This window comes from Lycorma delicatula, chromosome 6 (genome assembly GCF_047948215.1).
Source record: "Lycorma delicatula isolate Av1 chromosome 6, ASM4794821v1, whole genome shotgun sequence".
NCBI classification, from domain to species: domain Eukaryota; kingdom Metazoa; phylum Arthropoda; class Insecta; order Hemiptera; family Fulgoridae; genus Lycorma; species Lycorma delicatula.
This window is the reverse complement of record NC_134460.1, coordinates 111,062,212-111,084,903: the sequence shown is the minus strand read 5'-3', so window position 1 is coordinate 111,084,903 and position 22,692 is coordinate 111,062,212. Positions and strand designations below refer to the sequence as shown.

The 22,692-nt window shown below is 29.3% G+C and overlaps 1 long non-coding RNA gene across 1 annotated transcript in view; it reads left to right on the top strand.

Annotated features, from left to right (window-relative positions):
• LOC142326042 (uncharacterized) overlaps window positions 1–22,692 on the top strand; it is a 445,845-nt gene that overhangs the window by 372,783 nt on the left and 50,370 nt on the right. Inside the window, exon 3 of the long non-coding RNA XR_012756657.1 lies at window positions 10,532–10,736. This is a non-coding gene — a long non-coding RNA (uncharacterized LOC142326042). The remainder of the gene's footprint in view (window positions 1–10,531; window positions 10,737–22,692) is intronic.

Sequence of the window (22,692 nt, the reverse complement as noted above, 5' to 3'; positions counted from 1 at the left end):
TTGTAAAGCCTCCTTCTCAGGCGAGAGATGGGCAACTGAACGAAATTTAGAACCGATGCACCGTGATCACCGTTCCGATCTGGTACAAGCCCGGCTCGAAATCGCATCCCAAATATCTCGGCCTCTCTGCCTCTTGGCAACTTCTACATGGACGCCCAAACTTTCATCACTAAATCGATTGGGAGAGCCTTTCCCAATACGGTGGAAGCCTCGTAGGAGGTTGTTTTAAAAACAGTGCATACTATTAATGCTCTGCGCAGGGCACTCCTTAAATTCTGAATAAGTGCTCGATTTCTGTCTAACCTATGCGCCGCATAAGAAGCCTAACAGCCGTCTAAGAGCTGTCTAACAGCTGCAGTATAAGAGGTCATACTTTTGAAGACACCTTGCTACACCATGTACAAATGACGGCCCGACAGCCCGTAATCCTTTCGAGCAATCCTCCTTAGCTTGTGCATCACACGGACGGCGTCCGCCGCTACTTGCCTAATGTGGTTGCTAAACAACTTCTCATCAAACAAAACACCTACGTACTTATGAACTCGAACTCGGCTTATCACACAGCCTTTATACTTAATGTGAAGGTTACGACTGTATGATAATTTGTCTGCTTCCTTGAGAAGCATTAAGTACGTCTTAGGCACAGAAATCTTTAAATTTTGAATGTTTATCCTGCCCTCCGCGGTCGACAAACCCACCTGCGCCCGGTCTTCTACCTGCGATCGTGAATTACAACGAATTATCACACTGGGAGGCGCAAGACTTCGACAGAGCAAGCTCACAGCAACCCACCCTCAGCCTGGCTCCACAAGCGAGAAGAGGCATGAGTACTCCACCTCGGCACTCTGCTCAGCGTCTGTAAAACAAATCACGGACATGCCTCCTGCTACCGCTGCCTACAATAAAATCGAGAAGCACAACCGCAACCAGTTCGGATAGCTCGAGACCGCCAATCCCGTGCTCCACAGGAAGCTCCTGAACAAGACCATTTCCCTCTTGGCCGGCATAAGTGAAAGTACCGAAGTACCATGTTGTTGCCCGCCCCGGATAGGTGCGTAGACGTAATTGCACGGATGTGGGGTTGAATTTATCCGGGGCTTAAAAAATGTAAAATTTTAAATTTTCTATAGAGCTTTTAAAATTATCATCTCTTCCATTTCCTTCCTAACATTTTTAAACCGGTTGTTATTTGTCTTTCCGTTGTTAATGAAATGTTCAGATATTCTCTTTGTTAATCTGCTGTTGTTCATGCGAACCAGGAGTCCAAAGAATATTATTCGTCTCTTTAGAATGGTATCAGTTACCTTTTCCACATGTATATATATATAACTCTTGGTTATATATTTTTCAACATTCATTTTCTCCCTTCGTAGGGCCCAATATTTTCCTTTAAATTTTTGCATTCTTCTTTTCCATTTCTTCTAATTCCGCTTTCTTGTTCAATGTTACTCAGATGCAAACAAAACTTCTGCCTGTATTATAATATTGAAATGTCTGATTTTAGCATTGACTGATGCTGTTGGTCTTTCGTTACATACATCTTTTGTCATTTGGTAAGCTCTCTCCATTTCATTCACTCCTTATTCGGAATAACAGTGAATAAACCAACCATTGGACTGTATAATTTCCCCTATACATTTAAATTTCTCTACCTTATTTATTTTTTATGCAGTCAGTTTTTTCAGACGATATCTGCAAACCAGTTCTTTCCGAAATTTTCTTTAGTAAGTCGATTTGTTCGTTGCATTATCGGTGTTTTCTGAAAATATAACTCCTCTGTTTTTTCTGTTTAGCCTTCAAACTACCATAAGGTATTACTTGAGGATGAACGAGAATGATATGTGTGAATTTAAATGAAGTTTAGACTTATACAGTTGCTTTTATACGGATTTGAATACTAGATCGTGGTTACCGCTCTTTGTCGGCTGGATTTCAATTAACCGCACATCTCAGGAATGGTCGACCTGAGACTACAAACCTAAACTAAACATTCTTACGTATCATCCTCATTCATCTTCTCAAATAGTTACCTTACGGTGGTTCCGGAGTTTAAACAGAAAAGAAAGAGTCTTGTACAGTCTCACGTTGACCATTGCTGAGATGTGTGGTTAAGATCCATCCTCCAAAGAACACCGGTATCCAAGATCTAGTATTCAAATCGGTATAAAAGAAACTATCTTCACTAGGATTTGAACCTTAGAACTCTAGACTTCGAAATCAGCTGATTTGCTATGAAGAGTTCACCACTAGACTAACCCGATGCGTCTGAAAATATAACCAAATTATCTAAAAACGTTAAGCAATTAATTTCTAGACTTTCTTTTTTATATCAAATTCTTATATTATTCTTTAATGTTTTAATATAATATTTTTTTTTTTTTTTATACAATTCTCTCAGGAGATTTCTTTCTACTTATCGTAAGAACTTTATAATTGGTATGTCTGTACCAGCGTAATTTTTTTATTTATTTCTTTCTTCAACATAAATATATTTTGTTTAAATTTAAATATTTAAATTTATCTCTCTAAATAATATTTGGACGTAGAATTAACATTATTTGTATTTTATTTATTAACATTATTTGTATTTGTAGCTTTATAATAATACTTTTAAGAATTTTGTTAAAATTTATAAACATGATAAATGCGTGTTTCATATTAAAGAAGAGACCATTCTTCACAGACTTCTTTGAAAATTCTTAGCTTAACTTATCTTGCATTAAAAATAATTATTTTTCTTATTTTATTATTACTGAAAATCATAATTTAAATTGTTTTTTTAATAATAATAATAATAAATCTCATTTCCCCCCCCCCTAGAATATTTCACTTAGGCACACGTTAGTTCATTTCTCATTAGATCTGCCCAGTAACGCTTCCCTTTTTTTTTTGATTCCTACGTTCTGTTTTGATTTGTTCACAAAGTTCAGCTCTATGTTCTTGCGTTTTGGCGCTTCTTGGGACCTTTTAATATTCTTTTAAAAATTTCTCTTTCTCTTTTAACTTTTTCAGTTCTTTTAGGTCTTCTCGGACTTCTGTGATGAACCATTTGCCTTTATTTTTTTTACTTTGGAAGAAATCAAAATTTTTTTTTGTCAGTCTACTGTTATTCATTCTAAATAAGTAGGAGTAAAATTTACTTATAATAAGTGGGAGTTAATTTTACCTAATTATATTAAAATTTAGAACCTAAAATTTTTCTTATAATTTTCCTTTCTTTTTTTTTAGATTTTCTAGTAGGCTTTTGTTGTACAGTCTTAGGGTATCTGCTGCATAGAGTGCTTCCGGTTTTATCACAGTTTTATAGTGTCGAAATTTTGAGTTCCATTTTAAAGACTGTTTGTTATATGTATTTTTCGTTAGCTGGAAAACTAATTCCATTTTATTAGCTGTAACTGTTAAAGCTTTTCTAACTAAAGAATACTAATTTATGTTACTAAATAATAATAATTATTATTATTATATCATATTAAAATCATATAAATAATCATGGTAGTGGGTCTTGTAAAATGTTATTGCTAGCTATCCAAGAAAATTCAAAAAAATTTATTAATAAGAAAATATTTTTAATGGACATAATATTTTACAAAAGTACTTTTTAACTTCCGTTAATAAATTTCAATAGAGTATTCAAATTTGTATTTATAATTGAAAAAAGTTTACTTAACGCTTTAATTAAAATATAAAATAAAATTAAAATATTTATTTAATTTCATAAAAGAATTTTAATAACATAAAAAAAAATTCTATAACGTAGTTTGTATTCATCTTCTTAATAAGATTATCTCTACAAAACTTCCTAGTTATATTATTGTTGAAAATTCTTTCTTATTTATTTGATTCTATATTAAATATGAGGAAAAATTTATTTCCATTAATAAAGAGATTTTACCAAACATTTTTAACGTAATAAGTTTTCATATAAATGTCATTTGTAATCTTATACCGTAATTTATTAATCCTGTGCGATGAATAATAAAGATTATTTTACATTTTTTTTTAGCCCAAGCATAAATATATGTTATTTTAAAAACATTTAGCTAAAGTTACTATTTGTGTAGCTATAAATTTAAAGTAGATATTAGATAAAAGGAATAGGCGGTAACTTATTAAAAAATTCCAACACTGTTGATAATTCCAATGCTAACTGCATAAATGCAGTAACCCTTTCTTATTCATCTCGGGTTTTTGGGTGTGATAGAGGAAAAAAAATTATTCCTAGAAATTTAGGGTTACCAAATGTGCCAATTTGATATATAGCCCTTAAATATATTTTTAACGAAAAAGAATTCTATTCGCGTCAAGATCTATAGATTGATCGGTAAAGTTGTATTATTGCCAAATACGTTGATGTAATACTAGCATTAAAAGTGTTTATCGAACAAAAACAATTATAATAAAAATACCGTTAAAGAAACAATATACGAATATTGGGACAGTCAGTTAATTAAAAAAATTGTAAAAATTTTATTATTAAGTTACATTATCTTTTCAACATCCGACATTTGTTCAATTTTAGAAGATGCCTCTCTTTCATATTTCTAGGTAAGATTAAATGGGGCATTAATTACAATAATAATTCATTTTTAACTTAAAATGAGAAAACTTTCTCAATTTCTTTAATATTTGCTTGCGCCAAGATTCTTTAAACTACATTTTCTTTTCTCTGACTATAACCGATTGATAAAACACTTTCCGTTCAGCGTAAACATTTGTTTATAAAGCAACTAATTCAGCAGTTCTTTGTCATATTTTAGAAACAAAGGTTATCTAGAAAACTTCGAAGTTTCAGTTTTAGTGATAATTTTGATCCATATAAATATTTGATACCAGTTAAATATAGGATATTTCCTTTATAGATTTCAATATAGGAATCAGAGTACAAAATTTTTGACTTATAATTCATTCCTTAATAATTTTTTATTTTCCATGAAAGAAATTTATTATTATTAGACCATGAAATCTAATTAAAATAAATGCTATATAATAATCTTTATTACAAATCAGTTGTCGAAATAATTTCTGAATAATTTATTCATTTAAATAGCTATTTATACAGTCTCATTTACAGTTATTGTTGGTAATAAAAGCTTTTTTAACAATTTTTTAGCGCAAGAAAAATTTCAAGCTTGACAAGAGTCCGAATCCAGAACCTAAATGAATGTTAGTTTATGATTTGACTCCTAATGTGTGGTTGGAATTTTTTCTTAATTATTTATTAATCTCAACTTGGATTTGCATTTTAATTCTAGTACAAATTTCACTCATCCATAAACAAATAAAAATAAGTTTAACTTACAAAATAACTGGAGAAAATAAGTATAAAAAAATAAAATTTTCTAAATTATCTAGAGATAAAAACTGTTAATCTATTAAAAAAAATATTCGGTACTTACGTATTAGCCCGTTGACCAATAAATTGCAAACTTTTGGGTTACTTTTAATATCACCCGATATAACCATTTATTACCATTTTTAATAACCATTTATAGATTACCATTTATTTATTTTAAAGATATAATTTAACCAAACCTAACCTACGCTTGCTAACCTTGACTAATTACAGAGTATTGTTTTGAGTATTTAAATAATAAATACAATAATTGTATTTATTTATTATTTAAATAATCAAAATATTACTGTTAATTAATCGAAGCTAGCGAGCGAAGTGAACGTAGGTTAAGTTTGTTAAATTTGTATTTATAATGATAAGCAAAAACTTTTGGGTTATTGTTAATATCATCCGATATAACCATTATATTACCATTTTTGTAATCATTTATTTTTATTTATTTTATAAATATAATTTAACCAAACTTAACCTACGCTTACTTCGCTCGCTAACATTGACTAATTAACACAGTAATGTTATGAGTAATTATTGCAATTTATTATTTAAATAATCAAAACATTACAATTAATTAGTCTAGGTTAGCGAGCGAAGCGAGCATTAGTTATGTTTGGTCAATTTATATCTATAATTACAAACAATAATGCTTATATTTTTAATATATAAAATATGTTAATGATCCCGTAACTTTGAAGTATTTTCAGATTTATGGTCGGTGGGCTAATACCTAAGTACCAGATATACTTTTTTAAACACCAAAATTAAAAAGTACGGGTGATGAATGAAAAATTGATGAAGATTACGTTACCACAATCCCGGAGACTGCTTACAACGTTGATACGCTTACGTCATACAAACATGTAGTAATTACAAGGAAATCCTTAATAATATTTAAATGTAATGTAGCGAAATGTGGGCAGTAAGAGAACCAGTAAAATAAAAATCTGATGTGGACACCAGATGACTTCCTTGTACGTATATTAAATTTCATATACACATTGTTTTTTAAAACGAAAAGTGTATAAAATTTTATTTCATTAATTACTTATAATATTTTTCTTTTTTTATTATTATTATTACTGAATTATTATTTATTCTAAAATTTTGTTTATATTCAGAGGTTAATAATTATTAATAAATCAATATATCTTAATTTTAAAAAAAATTTTTTTAATGATGATCTGATTCGAACCGATGTTCCTTCCCGTTGATCCAAATATTTGATTAATTCAAATTTTATTTGACAAATTGACATACGTACGTACGTATAGACGTCACGCCGAAACTAGTCAAAATGGATTCAGGGATGGTCAAAATGAATATTTCCGCTGAAATCTGAAAATCCAGATTTTTCGCGATCACAATACTTCCTTTAACTCGTACAAGGAAGTAAAAAGCGTAGACGTCACCGAGATCTAGTGATCTCTAACAGCTGATTTCGAAGTTGAGAATTCTAAGGTTTAAATCCTGATATACGGGTGTTCTTTGATAGTTGGGTTTCAATTAACCACGCATCTCAGGAACGGTCAACCTGAGATTGTACAAGATTACACTTCATTTACATTCATACATTTCATCCTCCGAAGTAATACCTTACAGTGGTTCCGGAGGCTAAACAGAAAAGAAATATTACGTTAGTAGATTAAGGACGAAATAAATGAGATTGTAAAACAAATTGGAAAAGAAAAAATTTTGTGACAAAATCATATAAAACCAAGTAAGAACGCATATACTGAAACAGTTAACGTTAGTTAGAGTAGCAGAGAAAAACACGAACGAAACATTTAATTATTTAAGTTGCAGGATATAGCAGGAATTCTGAGATAAGGAATTTGTTAAAAATAGAATGGAGTGAAGTGGACCAAACTAGTCGATGAGTGAAAAAGGAATATAGGGATTTAATTTGTAGTAAAAATATTAGTACATAAATATTTTACGGTTAATCTATTTCTAAAACTTTCGCCTGATTACTTGTCGCGATTTATATGAAATAAGCGTGTATTTTTTCCTGCTATATTATGAGTGTTATAGATAGTTTTTTTATAATTTGTTACACTTTACGTTTTATTATGTAATGTTTTTAGGCGATCTTATAAGAGATAGAAATTTCTGAAAAAATTGTATAGCTACTTTCAAAAACAACCTACAATTTCAAAATTGTAGAGCTTCCTTTTCCAGACTTAACATGGAAACTGCAGAATTAATTAGTTTACCGTTATCTTTTTCAATAAGTCGAATATATAGTTGTATAACTATATATATATATATATATATATATATATATATATATATATATATATAGTTGCATAGCTGCGTACCAAGTTCTCCGAAATTCAGATTATGTTTGCCCTACAAGTGACATTCACGATGTCACACCGCAGAGATTAGCTATATAATTAACGACATTATTCTGAGAGAGGAAGCAACTTCGAACTTGTGGTGTTTGAACTGCAGATGCTTTACATGCGTCACATAATGAATGAGACTGATTCTATAAAGCATCAAATTAATACAGTTTACATTTTGTAGATAACAATGTATTATATACCGTGTCTCTACCGTGCGCTCGCATATATGTGTGTTTGTGTCCATTTAGTAAAATGAAATTTTGAATTAAAAAAATTATTTTATAAATGAGCCGTTAGAAGGTTTATTAACGTTGTGTTAATTAAAAACCAACAATTTTTCGAATAAAATTTTATTTTATTTTGTAATACTTTAAATTTGCTGTAGTTTTAATGGAAGGAGTTTTTAAGGCCGGATGTCCTTCCTGGCGTCAACTTTCGAGAGATTAGCCTCTCTTTTATAGGCAATAATTATTTTTAAAAAATTAATAAATAGCATTTCATCAATTAAATGGTTTGTTTTGTCGTTTGTAGTTATTTTCAAACTAAACAAATAAAAAGAATAAAATAAAATTATATATATATAAAGCTGCACTGATGCGTTTCAAAAACCTTCAGAAGTGGCGAGTGTAGTATAATTTAACTGAAAGTGTATACAATACTCCCCATCAACGCTGGTTTATTCTCTATCTATTGTGCTCAAAGTTTGCGCCATATCCCACCCATAGGAAATGCACAGTCTGAGTAGGGCGACTTCCGTCCGAGTTCCGAGACCCAAACATTGACAACGAATATATATGGTTTGCGACTTTATCAACAAATTTTCATCGGTTGAACTTCCCAGCGAATGAATATATACACTCAAAAAAAATTATACATATATGAAATTTGGATTAATTTACTTTTATAAATGTATAATTTAAATAGGGCTTATTAGTTACAATACTATTAGGCTGAGCAATCGATCAATAATATTGAAATCTTTCCACCTTTTTTTAATAGTTTACAAAAAAATTTTTTTTTTCTATACACCTACAAAATCGTAATATTATATTTAAAAGAAAAAAAATCTTATTTTCAATTCTATTTGAAATCTCATTATTTAAAGATTATATTTTTTTTAAACGAATCAAATGCATTCATTTTGTTTCATGAATTAATAAAAACGATATATGCCAATTTAACTATTTTATTGAGAAATAATATTTTATTTATAAATCAGCTTAATATTTACGTTCAATTACCGTTAGTTCTTTTATAATAAAAAGGTGTTAGAATCAGGATTTTCTGAATGAAAGGCAGAAATTGCTATTATGTATCGCATCAGTAAATTTTATTAACAATTCACTACATTACGTAATGCGGTACAATTTTCCTTATTCAAAATTTTTTATCTAACATACCTATCACAATTATGTAAAAAATTCAAAATCTCTTCAATATTATGTAAAGAAAAATACTTTATTTTTTGTAGGTTTATATTTCTTAAAGGACGTAGATATGAATATGCACAATTTAAGTTATTTTTTACGAATTAGAAAAAATCATTAAAAGCAAAAGTTTTTTTTTTGTTGGATGGTTAATTCACCGTACTAGCTTGAAGCATATGCATGGAATATGAAATGAAAATTTTGTACCGTATGATAAATACCATGCCTGATTCGAATCCAGGATTCAAACCCGGGATCGGCGGTTGAAAGGCCGAGACACTACCACGACTCCGCGGAGATTGGCAGTTTGTATTCTAATATAAAACATTTTTAAAAAAACTTGCTTAGCTCTAGGCAAAAAGACCGACATTTTGTTTCCGATGTCCTCACTGTTTCGCGGTCAGAAACGCACTGATTTTCTGAGTACAACGCACTACATACGTTCTATTATAAGTAGACCATACATACAAGTATCAAGTTTCAGTTCGCTCACCATTGTGACTCACTGTATAAGGACGTATAAAATATACACAGTCAACGTAATCTCAAATTGAGGTTATACTCTCTGTTGTGGACCTTAAATTAAGCGAAACTAAAGAACAGTTCAACCAATTTTTATCAGATTTTCACATGCACATCTTCAGATATACTACTCAACATATTTAAATTTCAATGAAATGATCTAGTAATTTTGTAGATTTTCAAGCCAAAACTTTTTTTAATTTTATGTATATCCTCCGGGTTAACTGTTAAGTATTGCTTCAGAGGATTAGTTAAATGATTTGTAGCGTATGTGAAAATGCCATGCCTGACGGGGATTCGAACCCGGGACCTCCGGATGAAAGGCTGAGACGCTACTACTCGCGCCACGGAGACCGGTAAATCACATACCTAAATAGCAATTCTTTTACACAGTAATATCTAATCCTATATATTAATTATTTATCACTCTATTTAAATCAGGTAAAATATATTAAATTATACTAGCATAAACTCCACTTAACCTATTTTTATCCGTTCTGTTGTTAGTAGAATTTTTGAATTTAATAATATGAATCACTTTAAGTAGCAACCTGCTAGCATTATTTACATCATAATCTCAAAATGTTGCTTGCTCATAGTTAAAACTGTGTTTATCTTCTTTTTCAAGTTTGGATAAGGTTGTAAGCTCATGTTTCCGCTATTTAAGCTTCTCCAAACACTTTTTAAAATATTGCGTGGTTTGACCTACATATTTTCTCTGGCAATCATTACATTGAATACTATATACTATGTTAGACTGTTTAAGTTTATCAACTGGCGATTTAATTTTGGAGAAAAAGTGGTTAAAACTGTTTGTTGAGGTGTTGTGAATTCAAACCCCATTTTGAATTCTTTTTTCAAAACATTTTTATATTTTTTGACAGATTCTGGATATATGAAATGAGGCTTCATCGCTACAGCCCACTCGTACAAGCACGAGCGAATAGCAGTTCCGCAGAGGGCTGTCCCTCATCGCCGTAGATAAAGCATAGATAAGCTTTAGTTATCATAATCACGCAAGACGATTCATCAAAATCTTAAATTTTATTGTCTTAAAAACAATATCATAATATCACAAAGGATTATAAGGTAAAAATACAGTTATTTAGTTTTCTAATTTTATTTTTTATGTATATTTTTACTTGTGTTTTTTCTTATATATATAGCTGGGCAATATATTGGATCAATATATTCAGTCAGTGACTGATTAAATCAAGATTGAATACTTTTTAATTTTTGTAAAAAAACTTTAGATATTTTATACATAATAAAAACTATTTATATAAATTGCAATTAGAGAAATTTGTCTTTTTTTCTATGTAGATTCAGAATGTAGGAAAATCTTTTCCATTAACAAGCAGTACTCAGTATTTATAAGCCACACAAAAAAAAAAAATAGACGCTATTCGGTAACGAAATCACCAGAACGAGTTGAATTACACTTCTAGTACTGTTCTGCATTAAATTAATTTTTATTTGCACTCTTCAGTACAAGTATTTTAATTAAATTGTATGAGTGCAGCGCACTCAGGTACACGGCGACAAATGATTGATATTTATCCGGTTGAATTTATATGGCAGTAGCAATAAAATAATGCGAAAGTATTTGAATAAAATAAATATTACTGTAAAACTGCATGCCTTGTTACTGAATTTATATGTATTAATTCAGTTATACAGTATTATAAATTATTTATTTTTACCATAGGTAAATTAATTATTTAAATAATAAAACATTAAAATAAAAAAAGCAAAATAAATTTAACTTTTTTTAAAAATAAATTTAAGAATTTAAAGTTATTAAAGAAAAAAACAAGAAATTAATAGATTGTAATCAATTAAAAAGCTAATCTTATAAGCGGATTCGCGCCGTGCTATCTTCCCAATATTACATCTCCTAAAATTCCAGTACATTTTTCTTAAAAACTGCAGTAGTTATTAACATAATTATTTTTTTTTATTTTACATGCAGCTATGGTGTTACTTTTATATTTTTAGAACATGAAATTTTTATCAACTTCTTTCCACGTGCTCTAAAAAATTATACTTTTTTAAACAAGTTGTAAATAATTTATAAATTTGGTAAATATTTTATTAGAAACCTGGTTCCATAGCTATTAAGAGCACTGTTTTTTTAAGAAAATGAAACTAAAAGTCATTGAGGTATCTCTTCCGGGGGCTGAGAAATGTGAACCGAAATATTAAAAACCATGATTTTCGGATAAAGTTTTCAACATACCTAATAACTATATTCAGTGAGCACAGCACTATAAGATGGATTATCTGTATCCTCTTCTTGTTCGTATTTATCTTCCCATCACTGTCTTGCTTGCTGAGTATTCTGTCCACAATTTTTTTTTGGATTTCAAAGACTGCACTCTCAGCTTTCTTCATCCGTACCTCATCAAATGATTTTAAGCTGTGATGCAGTTTCTCCCCGGGCACAATCTCAGTACTTCTAGTTTAAAATATTTTGTAATCTTCCCCATATAATATAAACACACAGCCTCACAGGTACCCAGATCTACTAAATTCTTTACCACAAAAATATTTTTTGGAATCCTTGTCCAAATAAATTATTGAAAAACTCGCTTGCATTTTGTGTTCCACCGTGAAGACATGGCTTTAACAGCAAAAGGTTTGCTAAATCTTGGAAGATTTTTGTACCCGTTATAATTTCAGCAGACAAATGGATATGTTGACCATTATCATACTGTTCTCCACTAGATACAACTAGTAGAAATCGCACTAATATCGCACAAATCATGATGCGGTGTAGTGTTGCTGGATCCCAAATGAAAATATTCAGCTCATATGGCTTTCTTCATATCATCAACACTTCTTGTGATTCTTCTTATGGCCACCTTAGTACATTTCAATTTCATTTATCATAGCGTTTGTTAATCGTGTATTCATACGTTTTTGGACTTGGCCAACACACTAATTTTACAATTTCAAAATTAGTGCTGTAGGGCTTTCTTTCTTTTTCCTGTTTAGCCTTCGGTAATAACCTTTTAAATAATACTTCTTAAGATGAATGAGGATGATATGTAATGAGTGTAAATGAAGTGTATTCTTGTACATTCTCAGTTCGACCGTTCCTTAGATGCGTGGTTAATTGAAACCCAACCACCAAAGAACACCGGTATCCACGATCTAGTATTCAAATCTGTGTAAAAATAACTGGCTTTACTAGGACTTGAACGCTGGAACCTCGACTTCCAAATCAGCTGATTTGGGAAGACGCGTTCACCACTAGACCAACCCGGTGGGTTAGTGCCGTAGGGCTGTGCTTGTGTAACTGATTTGAACGAATAAGAATCTCCATCACTAAGGTAATGTTTATAACGTACATTACATTTCTTCTGTGAAAGATTTGAAAGATACCTTATCTCTTTATACCTGCACTTGTCCCAAAATATTACATTTATAATACTTTGTAAAAGCACAGAAATCTACCACTTTTCCAGTTGTAATATTGATAACTGTTGTTATACTATTCGTAGATTTATGGCCAAAGTTCATGGATGGTTCATAGATGCATTGCACAAATTAGAATTTAAAACACATTTTAAATATATCAAACACAACCAACAACAAAACAAACCTTGTGACATGTTAGTAAACATATATGCAAAACAATGACGTCTAATTGAAAAAAATATAAAATGTTATGCAGTGAAGTGATCTTCTTCTGCAACATCTTGGAACACAATAATTAAAAAAAAAAATACAAAACGTTTTCCAAATATCGTGAATTATATATCATTTTAAACAAAAAATGTAGGAGATTTGAAAATCCAAAAAACCAAAAATCGATTTTTTTTTATTTTTTCGATGCTAACTCCCTTACAGTTTGTAAATTAATTATTCTCACTCTAGGTAAATTAATTACTTAAATAATAAAACATTAGAATTAAAAATAAAAGTTGTTGAGATAAAATTTAGAATGTATGGTTAGTAAAGAAATAAGCAAGAAATTAATAGATTGCAATTAATTAAAAAGCTAATCTTATTAAAACAGAAAAGAAAAAATAAAAAATTAATAAAAAATAATTAGTTCCTAACTCGATCTGGTGATTATATTGTCAAAGTCAGGTATTTTATAAGGCATAATTCTTAAAATTCTAGCTAAAAGACGCACTTATACTTCATTGAGAAAAAATATTACTTATTAATTGAAAAAAAAACCGGAAAATACGAAGTTACCCTCGAATTTTATTTATTTTATTTTATTTTATTTATCCTACACTAGATATATTTATTAAAAAAATTTAATGTGGATACCACATGACTTCCTTGTACGCCTGTTAAATTTCATACATACTTTTTTTTAAAATGATAAGTACATAAAATTTTATTTCATTAGTAACTTCTGGTTTTTTCTATTGTTATTATTGAATGATTATTTATCGTAATTTTTTTTACAATCACAGGTTAATAATTATTAATAAATCAGTATATTTAAATTTAAAAAAAAAAGTTCAAAAAAACAAGGAGATGAAGTCGGATTCGAACCGATGTGTCTTTCCTTGTAAGATCAAAATACTTCATTAGTTAAAATTTTATTTGGCTATAACTTTGGAACCAATGAAAATAAGTATCACTTATGATACATAATGAAAATAAGTATCACTTATGATACATAGTTGAAAAGCTCTGAATGAGGGCTTATTACTGCAGTTAAGAAGAAGTCCAAAATCCAAATTTTTTGGTATTTTAATGTTACACCAGTATTAAATTCAAAATTTCAACACCCTACGGCTAATCGTTTTTGAGTTATGCGAGATACATACGCATATACGTACAGGCGTCACGCCGAAACTAGTCAAAATGGATACTTCCGTTGAAATGTGAAAACCAAAATTTTTCGCGATCACAATACTTCCTTTACTTCGTACAAGGAAGTAAAAATTAAACAAACCGATTATCGAGTTTCTGTGTTATTGATATATGTTTGTTTTGTATCAGTAATTCATTGTTATTTTAAAATATCTGCTTATTTAAAGTTAAAAAATACAATCTGTGCTTAATAGCTCGTATACTATTCACACATATTTATTATTCAATTATTCCCAACAAATCATGAAAGCGTTAGAACCTCACAGTATTTTGTCCCTTCAAGCATATAATTTTTCTCTTTTCACCATGGTCTATGATCAGATACCTCCAACAAAACAAAACTGAATCAGAAAGAAAGCTCATGACGTTGAAAATTATACTTGAATGATTGGAGATAACTTAACATTTCTACAAACAATGGGACTTTTTATTTTACCATTGTAACACTTGTTAAATTAAATAAACGTTCTGTCAAGTTCTACTTAGTGACTACTCTTTTTGCTAGAGGTATATTAATTTTGTTTTGTTACAAAACTTAATAAATCAATCTATCTTCATTTTTTATCCTAACCTCAGATAAGCATAATAATATCTAATCATAATAATTATCGTTCATAATTATTACTGTAATCTAACAATAATTAATCACTGTTATTATATTATAACAATTTTAAAAATGAAACAAACATTAAAAATAAATATAATGATTCAAAATAAATTAATTTTTCTTTCTTATCCAAAATTCAATTGTTTTTTTATAAATTTGACTTATTTGATGCTAATTTATCTTGCGGTATGAGAGGCCGCGAGTAAGGGAAAGGGCATGTGCAATGCATGCCTTGATCCTGGCAGGATAGGAACGGGGACGGGTAGCCCTCCAAAGGAGGAGCGTCTTGGCTGCCCAGAGGAGTGAGTCGGAGCGTCCTTCTGATTCAGGGAGACCCCGGTGGATGGTCTCCGGATTGGACCAAGCTAGGAGAGCTGGGTGTTTCCACGACACCCTAAGGCGACCGAGTTATGTCTGACCGGCGGCGACCGGTTACCTTATTGGGTGTTTAAAAAACAATAAAAAACTTAGTTTAATCAACTGTAAATTAATTTTAATAAAACCAAAACAATTAACGAAATATATTCATTTATTAATAAATTATTTCAAATTTTACTAGTCTGTAGATTGATGAAAAGAAGCTAATTGGCAAAAATCTTCTATTAAAGATATCAATTTTACTAAATTTCGCAGTAACTTATAAAAAAGGGAAAGTTGATTTCTAGATCCAAATCTATAAACACTACAGTTTGTTTTTTTTTTTTAATTCTATAACAAAATAACAATTGACTTTGAAGAAAGTTTTAAAAAGTAGCCAGTAAGCGTTGTACATAGATAATTTTTTTATAATAACGTAAATGTTGATACTTTTACAAGATCATGTAATTTCTAGTATATTTGTTGCACATATTTATAAATGCAAAATATTCTGATGCATGGACCTTTAAGTATAAGTCGTGTTTTCAATTCTATTCAGTAAAATATCAGTTGATCTTCATTACTGTGTTATATGTTAGTAAGTAAACACTGAACTCTTTTCTCTGTAAGAACTTTTATACAGCTTTTAAAGGTTCTGGACAGATTTATTCAATCAGAATTTTTTTTATATTTGTGTTTGCATTTTTTTGTATTCTGTTATACAATTCAAACTACTTTATTTCGACATAACTTTTGGAATGTATATGTAAAAAAATTTATCAAAAACATACACTAATACAGTGTATATATTTACATACACATACGAGCGCGCGCGTGCACGCAAAAGCGTTAATCTAAATTATTATTTTGTTTCATGCGCGCGCGCGCGCGCCGTGTGTGTGTGTGTGTGTGTGTGTGTGTGTGTGTGTGCGTGCGTGTGTATTTAGCAATAAAAATAACGTTATAAAAAATAGAAACTATTATTTCCTGGATCAATGGCGAAAGCTTACTGGACAAAACAGATTATTGTTCTAAATAGAAACAATTAGTTAACTGTTCTAGTTAACTATTGTTTAAATAACACAATAGATATCTACGTAATATCCGTTAGAATTCAACGTTAATTATTAGAATAATAGAACATTAAATGATTTTTGATAGTTTATTTCTGTAATAAATTATTGTATATTATTAAAAAATCCATTACTAAATTTGACTTCTTTAACAAACTTCTATGAGCAGAATTGCTAAGTTAAGAATATTAATTACACTTACAAATACTATTATATTATTGGCGCATGCACCATTTAGCTGGTTTATATTAATTTTTTGTAGTCTGCTCTGATAGAATTATTAAGGTGTGAAGTAATTATCGGGATGAAAATAGAAAAAAAGATCTCCAAAAAATATAAACTTGACTTAAAATGGTGGGTAGGAACTATTTGTAGTTAATATTATATTTGAAAAAATTAATTTTAATAATAATAAATTGATATTAGAAAAAAAACTAGTTTCATTGTTTCGTAATTTACTGGATTAGTCACTATAAAAGAGAGAGAGAGAAAAGAAAACGAAACAACTATATATTCTACTGGTAAATAATTAATCTTATATTATAAACGTCCAAGTTTCATAGAATAAAAAAAAATTCTTTAAAAATATTTAGTGTGTTATATGATCAGTTTAATAGGATTTTTTTTTGTTGTGGTTATGACGTCTAAGTTTTCTAACAATTTTCATAAACCCAATTTTAAAGGAAAAATATATTCACTTAAAATATGATTAAATGTTATAAAATTATTTTGCAAAATAAAATTTATCAATATACATGTTCAAATTAAATCGAAATTATATTTTTCAAATTTTTTTAACCTAATTAAACACCCCCTTCACTGACGTTTTCCGAGTGTACTGTTAGTAATGAGTACCGATCTTGAAGTTAAGACAACCCCTCTAATATGTAGTCGAAGGACTAATAATATATATATACTTGAATAATGTTGTATTTTTCCGCTTGTATATATATATTCTTTTTTTGTCAAATTTAGCATTTTTGTAAGGTTTATATTGTCCAAAGTACATTGATTTCTTGGATTTTATGATTCATATCTAAAATTAAATTTTTATCTCTATGTTGAGTACTGTTTACCTTTCTTAGCTTCATTTTTTTATTATATGTTGACGCATTTCGGAATAACTCCACTGTCAAAACTTATTGTACTCTAACTTGAATACAATAAGTATGATAAGTGCGGTACATTTTGTACAATAAATGGGAGTACAATAAGTTTTGACAATGAAATTATTTTGAAACGCGTCAACACGTAATAAAATTAAAGGTGAGTAGTAAGCAATACTCAACATAGAAATCATAGTGTACTTAGCAGAAAATATAATAATAATCATTATCTTAATAATAATTTTTGCATTTTTGTATTTCTTAATGCTTTTTATGGGAAACCTTCTCTGTGAAGTGATTTGGAAGTTTATTCTTATTGTAAATAAAAAAGGCATGTACGTGTTCTTTATTTTAATTTGGGTGTTTTAGAGTGATTGAATTAATAGTACGTCCAGTTTGTCCAACATACTATTTAGTGCAGTCACGGTTGTTTAATTTCTATATTCCTAAGTTGTTACATCTATTATTCTTATTTTGCTATATAATCTTATGTACTTTTTTTGTAGTTGTAAGAGTGGTATATTAAACTTTTTTCCTATAAATATTGGTAACTGTATGACTGATGGGCGACATACGAATAGCGTAATTTATTTTTCAGCAGTTTTTGTTTATGATTTTCGTATTGTATTTTATTCAGGAATTGCATAATTATGTAAAAAATCTGAAATAGAAATTTTCAATCGAATTATTTTACGTCTAACCTCTACTATATTACGTAATTGACTAGCCAAGTGACTCTCCATTTCACCACTATGGAATTAAAATCCATTACCTCCATTTTACCACTGTGTTCGCTTACCACCGGCAATACATTTACACAAAATACATTTTTACAGTCAAATCAATTTGTGAGAGTAAATTTTTTTACTTTTTTACTTTTTGAACGTAAATACTTTTATGAAAAGTAATTTTCTTTAAATTTTTATTAATTTTTTTGTACAAGTATAATTTTTACTTAATATAATTTAGTTTTAATTTCATGTAATTACAAATAATCTTATTTATCATATCCCAAAGTATGTAGCCTTTATTTAATTGAACTTAATTAATTAATAGTGTTATTGAAATTATTAAAATCATTCAATCCATTCTGACCCCGGTTGAGGAAGACAGCCGCCTGGTGACGATCGCGGTCGCCATACTATCCCCTCCGTTTTAAGCCGTAATAGGCTTTACCGGAGGTCATCTTTTAGACCCTCTAAACTTGATAATACAACACAGTCATCAGTTTGGCCTTTTGTTAGGATGCCACCGATGCAAATGCCTCGGCAGACTCATCAGTGTATATACACAATCTACTATCACCTTCCAACCATGACCACTAACATAACTTACAATCCTCAACTATCAAATTAACCGATTCGGGGAAGCGCGATCCCTGCCTTAAACACCGAAGGTTTCACATAAAAACTCTTTCTATATAACTTCAATTGGACTCTGCACTTGATTGAGACTTTAAACACCAAAAATACAATCCTTATACCAACAAAACAAGTTTTGATCGCAACAACGACAATTTTGTTCTACAGTTCAATTAACTCAAAGTCCTCTTCATTTACTTAAAAATTAAAAAATTAATATCAAGATTAAAAGATTAATAAGCCTCTAATGAAAACATAAATGTACTAGTAAATGATTTCAATAAAAAATATTTTAGCTATGAAATTTTTATTATTTATTCTTCTATAATGTAGCCGATTTCGCTGTGGAATGGTAGCGTCTCTCCCTTCTGTCTGTAGATTCCGGGTTCGAGACATGATCAAGCATGAAATTTTTCCCATATTACAAAATTTATTATCATCGTCCTGTAACTTTTATTGCATCAGTTGCTGTATGGATAAATTTGATAAATAAATAAATTTGTTTAATTACATGTACAGTAAAATTTTCTTAATTTAGAATCATCTAGATATAAATCGTAATTTTTAAGTCTATTTACTGTCAGTTTTTCATACCAGTTTATGTACCAGTGATATATATTTTCATATCAGTAATATGTTTATAATTGTTAAAATACAATACATTGTAATTACATTTTTTATTTATTTATTACTGATAATGTTGTTATAAAATAAACAGATATTTCAATCTCATTCCAGCTCAATAACAGGATTATATTTATTTAAAATTTAACACTATTCTTCATAAATAAATTATTTATTGTAAATTTAATTAAAATTAGATAACAGATGTTACTGATGTATATTATAATTTTGTTTACATTTACATAATGTTGTAAATTAAACCTATTATCTACTGAAAAGACAAACAATTTTTTTCAATTTTTAACTAAAAATTATTTATTGTAAATAATATTTATATTTTATTTGTAGCTATTGCTGCTCTGTGCTGGATTATTATAACGTGATGATAGAACAACTTATTGGTTTTCTCATGACATCAACGCATTTTCACTTAACCATAAAGAAAATCGTTGGAAATATTTTGTGTTACAAAAGTTATATTTAAGTTTTTTGTAATTAAAAAAATTATTACAAAAAACTTTTTTAACTTTATTACTTCTTCACTGCACATAAATTAATTTAATGTAAAAGGAAATAAATACAAACTCATACATTTCAGAAAAACAAACCTTGCATTTGGTAGTACTCTGCGTTATTTCTCCGGATTTATTTTCTAATTCTTATTAAGAATATCAAGTTTCTTACTTTCTGAGCTTCTTGCCAATGGGGTTTATAAGGTTCGCCTGTTTAAGGCCTATTCATTTTTTAAATAAAAATTGAGCCAAAAAATAAAAACTAATAGAAAAAGTAAATGAAATACAGTCAAATTGAAAAATGTATTAAAATATAAAAAATAATATTTCATTCTTAAAATTTTTAAATATTTGAAATAGGTGCAGAATTAAGGGTTGAAATAAATTTCAAACACGATATTTTGACAAAAATTGAAGTACTACTTTTAAGTCAGTTTTTTAAGTTGATTTTAAATTTAATTTTATACTGATGTACTATTAACGGATTTAAAAAGAGAAATTAATATAACTTTCATCTTTCTTAATAATTTACCAACTACAGGAAAAAAATAAGAGTAGCTTAAATTTTAATTTTGTTAAATTGCAATTTTTCAACAGGGTTTTATTTACCCAATACTGTGCTCGTATATTTTACTCCTCCAATTCAAATTATGCATCAATATCAAATGTAAGTTAATATCTCAATAGGTCCATGTACGATATTCAATAAAAGTGAAACACTTTGTTTCTTTTCTCTTTTTCAACAAAGAAACCTATTTGAGGGTAAAAAAAATCATACACTAATTGTACTTAAAATGATGAGCCGGCTACACATTTTACGTATCAAAATTTGATATTTGTCAGTAGGAAAATTTGACAGAAGGAAAGTCCGTTTGAGGCCTACGTGAAAGCGAAATTTGATTTGTATTTTACTGATGCAAATGTCTGCCGAGACATTTACATCGATGGCATCCTGATCGAGGCCTGGTTTGGAGGTTGGTGTGGCGACCGGTAACGTCACAAGGTGGGTGTCTACCGGTTGGGATGGACAGAAGAAAAACAAAGGGAAAGTCGACATCTTTTTATGTTACTTTTTGTTCATTTTGATACGTAAAATCCGAAATTGTATAGCCGGTCCACCAATTTAGGAATACTCTGTATAAATGACATAACTATAATTCATATTCTAAAAAGTAATTTCTGTTTTCTAAAACGATGATTAATGATTAATTAAAACCAAAAATTACTTAATTTACTTTTAATAAATCAATTACGAATATTCTAAACCGTTGTTGGGGAAATTGTTACTAAATAATGAGAAAATACGTTTCATCCAATATAACAAGAAGGGTAAAAGAATTTAAATAGAATGCCTAACGGTGGTTCCGGAGGTTAATAGAATAGTTACTATAATAAATTTAGCAACAAATATTAACAGTATATATATATCTTGGATATTTATATAAAATACAAAATTTGAAAAGTCTCTAAGAGATTACTGATATAAAGAATGCACTACCAGATTTAACGGAATTCAATTCATTTCGATCAAATGAACTTTAATAAAGAACAAATTTTCAGCATCATCAGACTGACGTCATCTATCCAGTCTCTGTTCTATGTATCTCTACAGTAACTCTAACCATTTAAGGTGAAAAGATTTATTTGATAGATAAATTATATACTTCACAGAAATATATTATTTAATAAGGATTATTTTCAGATCGTGAATAAATTTAAATAATATAATAATATAATTAAAATTCGATAATAATAATTCACCAGATTTAATTTTTTAAATTCTGAAGCACATATTTATATTTTAATATAAAATAAAACCATTTTTTGAGCTGTCTATAAGATCAGCTGACTATATGACGTGTTACTTGTTTAAAGTGACCTGTTTTCTATACATGTTATTAATCAGTGACTTCAGTAAAAAAAATGTTATTTGTGTTTAAATCGCCCTTGGAACTAGTAAGTACAAGTTAATATTTTAAATAGCCAGCCTGGGCATTAATATTGTATAATTAAGGTATCGCGACTAAATAACCCCACATAGCCTTCTAAGTTCAACTATTTCGACGCTTGGCCCAGCTGATAGTCGAAAACAAATATCTCGACTCTGCTGCTTTCTCTGTACAAGGGAATAGTTATGAATGTAATCGACCAAAGATACTATTTGTAAGAATGTATGTGAGAAGACCCCTAACAGAAACGACCTACAGACAATCTGGCGTAACCATAGTGATCCACTGAATGAGGGTGTCATTCAGGGAATGACACCCGTCTTACTGGGCAGACGAAGAGACCAGGAAGTTACGCCATCGTAGCCCAGAAACTGATTCACCCAGGTAAAACTCGAGCCATCATATTGGATACCATAGGAGATTTTCCGGTTAATGCATATATCGTGGTCATCGGTAAACTGGTTACTCCCAAGAATATCATGAACGAATCTAATATTTCTATGAACTGGGTGTTTATCTACCTGACGTAGCTTGTCAAATCAATTACCGATAAGCACAATAAAGTTAATATTGGGAACCACCTCCTGGAGATTCGCCGTTTGTTGACTAAATTT